Raw genomic sequence first — 4,896 nt, forward strand, 5'->3', positions numbered from 1 at the left:
GCATTTTGCTTTAATTATCTGTTTTGTTTATAACTGTTTTGGTGCACTGCACATTTTGGGCAACAAAGTATTCACTGTAACAAAAACAAACAAAAATATATATATATATATATGTGTACAGGTTATATCCTTGGGGGATTAGTATTTAGAAAAATGCATTAAAAATAAATGTTTCCAGACAGCCTAGAACACCAATATTATTATTAGTGATGCACTATTTCTCATACTCATTTAAGAAAACTCCTAACCCTAAGTATTAGAACCTGGTGCTCACAAAAAGTCCTACATAAAGTGAAGTCATTGCGTCACTACAGATGCCATTTTAAGCTCTGGTTCTTGGAAATGCATGTTTAGGGTTGCACATGCAATGCAGTGGCTGGACAAACCTGAATTTTTTTTGTGCATGGGGCAGTATATGCTAGGTTACTGCAAGCAGGTTTTGACATTTCAATATTTAACTATTCAAGTAGATAGTAGTTGAAGATTTGCATGCCTAAAATAGCTGTCTGAGGGCAGTGCAAATATGGTCCCAGAGTGAACTGACTTTCTTTAAAAGGGCTTTTGCTTTTACACGCATAGCTATATATCCATAGATGCCTCAATAGTAGCTGTTTTCTATAGTCTGCAATACGTAAGCTGTCTGCCAAATTGGAATGGTCAAAGCTGGTCCGTGAACACTCAAGAGCAAGTTGACTGTACATTCGCTATCATACGTATGTATGAATATAAAGTAGATGATTAAGCAGATGCAGATGATTTTAGAAGATGTTAACTTAAAGGGGATTAAAAATAGAAACATAGTACCTGTAATATTGTTAATACATATAAAACCACATACCAACACATTCTCACCTGTTAAAGGTTGTCCAGTTTCTTCAGGAATTGAAATTTATCTGGTGTTTACAACCAGAGTATGTTGTGACATCTTGGAAAACTAGGATGGCGAAAGCATAAAAATGTCTGGAGTGGTTGATTGAGGACTCTGATTATACATTCCAGCACCACTCAAATCGACTTCAATTAGAAATCTAATTCTACACAGAATCCTAACCCTCAAAAGGCTGATGCTGCCGTCATGTTTGAGCTCCGCTTTATTTGCAGGCTGTAAATTGTTATCTCACCCCCCACGAGAGTCTTTGTCAAGGGAGAAAGATACATAACGCATGTTATGATTAGCAAATATATTGTAGCATAAGCACCCACATAGTCATTATCTCTCATCATCATGACTCATAATTGTAAGTGATGTTGTTTCTGCCACTGTTTGAGTTATAGCACAGATTAATTGCCTTTACCAAATGCGTGTGATAGCAAAACAGCGTTGGCTGAATATATTCAGGATCAGGCTAAAAACAATTAGCAATCAGTATCAGTATACCTGCAACTGTTTATGTACAGTTTGCATTTGTTACAATGTTTCTAAGACATCAAGAACGTTATAAACCATGTGAAAATGTCCCTCCACTATGACAGAGTGCTTCAGAGAAACTGCCAAGATTGCACAATACTCATCTAAATCCAGTTTGAGGAGTTTAGTAGAGTATTTGCAAGCCTAATCCTGAGGAGTCCCCGTTTCTGTGAACTTCTGAACTCTGCTGCACTGTTGATCCATGCGGAATAAAATGCAGACAGATACACACACGCACACAAGTTGCCCTGTGGACCTTATTACACATCAGCAAATAAAACCAGAGAGGGGGAACAGACGCCGTGTGATTGTGTTTTTGAGAATAGGTTTTTACACCACCATTCTCCATGGTGTGAGAGTGTGTGTTCTGTAGGAGATAGTAATTACACCATAGCTTATAGGTAGACGGCACCTCATCATTAGGTGGCTGTCAACGTTCTAGACAGCGAGAGGCAGTGTTCATTAATTTGGCACACTTACGCCGCGCATAATGATAATAACAGCCTATGAGACGCTGAGGCTGACAGCCATGTTTTGCATAAATAGAAGATTGTGTGTGACTTACAGTCCCAACAGAGTTGATTGAATAATGGGCTGCAATTGAAAGCATTAGCTCACTGGAAACAACCACTATTTGTTTGTGAACCTCATTAAGGTTAGTGAAGACAATTATTACGCTGACTGCCAGTTTTTTAGCTTAGCCACATATTTCAGCAGGGTTTTTACTTGCAGTTAAAGACTACCTGCCATCAGTTCTGAAGTGTGATGTATCTGTTGAAGCAATCCAAAAAGGTAAGCGGGTTTTAATCAGTTTAATGAACTGTGTAATATGGCTCAATTGATGTTAGTGTGCCTGTGGAAGATACAGAAGGAAGGATTACTAGTGAATTTTTAAAGTTATACAAAATTAAGTGTGTATGACATGCTGTCGATTCGAAATCTATTTTGACTTGTTCCTTAGTTTCGTAAAATCACAATCAACTTTAAAGAAATAATCTTTTAAAGTATGGTAACAATAGTAAAGCTTGGTGGACATTTTGCTGTCTAATAATTGTCCTTATCGATAGTTTAGCAATGCATGAAGCACTTACTCCAAGAGTCAATTCCAAATTACCAGTAAACCTGGTAACTTTTGTACAGTTAAGCACAATGATACCAGAAAGAGAAGTGACGGCATAATTCATAAAGTAGTAAATGGAACAAACTCCACCCACAATAACTGCATCTGTATCACATAATTAGATTGTAGACTGAACACTGCCCTTGCATCATAAGTGCATTTCTGTAACCATGTTTATTGAATGTTTTTTACAAACTGAGGAATTAAATGATTGTCTGTGCTAATCGACAGCATGCCACAGATTCTGTAGATAAAGTTGAACTTGTTTTAAGCCTTTAACAATCCTTTAACTTCAGATGTGCTCTGCTTTTGATCTTAAAATGTGTCAGATGCTTCCTTTGATACTGAATTTTGAGGAACAGACATCTTTTCAGGTGTGTTCTTCCAGATTTTATTATACCGGCTTGAAATGAGGATGTTCATGTGGGTTTAAACCTGTGGAGAGTGGGCTTTGATGGCATGATTAGTTTAGAATTGCCTCTTATTCCATCTACTCGATAATTATAATACAATTGCTTTCTTTGTCAAATTATTCACTTAAAAGCCAGCATCAGCATTTAGAAAGAACACAAAATGGTTTAATTGTCATGTCAGATGTGAGCAGTGAGAATAAATAAAGTTTTTCAGCAGGAGTCAGAGAGCGTTGTGCTGGGATGAGGAGAACTAGAGAAAGCTAAGAATGTTACTAAAGCAGCGTCTCTGTAGAAAGGTTATCATTCTCTCTCAAACAAGCCATTTAACTCCTCTCTACAGGACTGCTGTGCACGTTACAAGGGAAACAAGTGCGAGAGGAATTAAACAGAAAGCGAAAATAAGGACTGGAGAAACGGTGACTCAGTGGTGGTGATTTATAGTTTTCATCTGTTGATGGGAGTTTTAAACAATAAGTTAATAATAAATCACATATATTTTAGACCAATTATAACCAGTTAATGCTCCACCAACAAAAACAGTTCCAAACACAGTAAAAACATAACCAACCATTCTGTGTTTCTAAGCAAACACCACAGTAGTGTTTTGTTCCTTAATGAATCAGTGTTGTTTAATGAATCATTTGAGGGAATGATTCAATGATTCACTGTAGAACAAATCAGCTAAATGAATGATTTTTTTAAGTAGTCAAACAGTGCATCTGAAATCACGTACTGTCATTTGAATTAGAATTTACTTCGCAACAATTAAAAAAAGTATGTTCTATACAATATGGATTTGTGTAGTACGAATGGAATTCAGACATACTATATCCACCATGTTGTTACTATCACATGACCTATCAGCGTAGGTAGGGAAGTATTCCATTTCGGATGCGGCAAAAATCTTGTAAAAATTTTACATTTGTCACCACCTACTGGCATAATAATAGCAAGTAGAAAGAGTCCATGAAAATGAAAAAATTGGAACTAACTGTTAATAAGTATTGTTTATTGTTTCATGTCAGTGATTTTATTAACACTGTGACTGCAGCAAGTAAATTCCTAGAAAAGCTGGCGAATACTGGAAAATCTTGTTAGTTTACCCCCATGCCCTCATGAGTCTCTGAGGGGACACGTCTTTTTCTGCAAGGTTGTGTGTTTACATCCCTTTCTACACACATTTTCTGTCAGACTGTTGACCCCCTCCAGAGACAAAGAAAGAGAATGAAATGATGAGAGACGTTGTTGCACCAGAGTACAGGGGTAGAGAGATGAGAGAGACCAAGATAAGGGTGAGAGAGAGCAAGAAAGGGCTCGTGGGATGAGAGGGAAACCACTTGACAAGACATGAAACAGTGGAGATTAGAGAGGCTGAGAGAGAGCACAGCAGGTCTTCAGAAGCTAATACACACATACACACGTTTCACACAACTTTACACAAGCACTACTCGGTGAGACACCTAAAATTGTACCATTCAGTATAGTTTCTTTACAGAGATTATTCTCGCAAAGGAGATTATTCTCTTTTAGCAGAGATTCTAATGCATTATGTAGCTATAGAGGTGGTACCGCAGCCCTGGTGGGGAAGCGTGGTGCAGAAATGCATCTTATTAGCTTCCACTCATTGTTTACAATGATTGCAAATGTGATTTATCTCTCAGTATGATTTTTGCTGGACAATAATGGGAAATATATTGAATTTATGTGAATCGAAACTTAAGCATCCTCTCTTGTTCTGCCTTATGTTTGTTGTTGAGAGTAACAGAAACCTTCAGGTGTCCATTCTCACCAGTGTTGGGGGTAATGCATTACAAGTAACGCGAGTTACGTAATCAGATTATTTTTTTCAAGTAACTAGTAAAGTAACGCATTACTTTTTAATTTACAAGAAAATATCTGAGTTACTTTTTCAAAAAAGTAACGCCAGTTACTTTGTATTCCCATTTTTTGACTGA

This window comes from Carassius carassius, chromosome 27 (assembly GCF_963082965.1).
Source record: "Carassius carassius chromosome 27, fCarCar2.1, whole genome shotgun sequence".
NCBI lineage: Eukaryota > Metazoa > Chordata > Actinopteri > Cypriniformes > Cyprinidae > Carassius > Carassius carassius.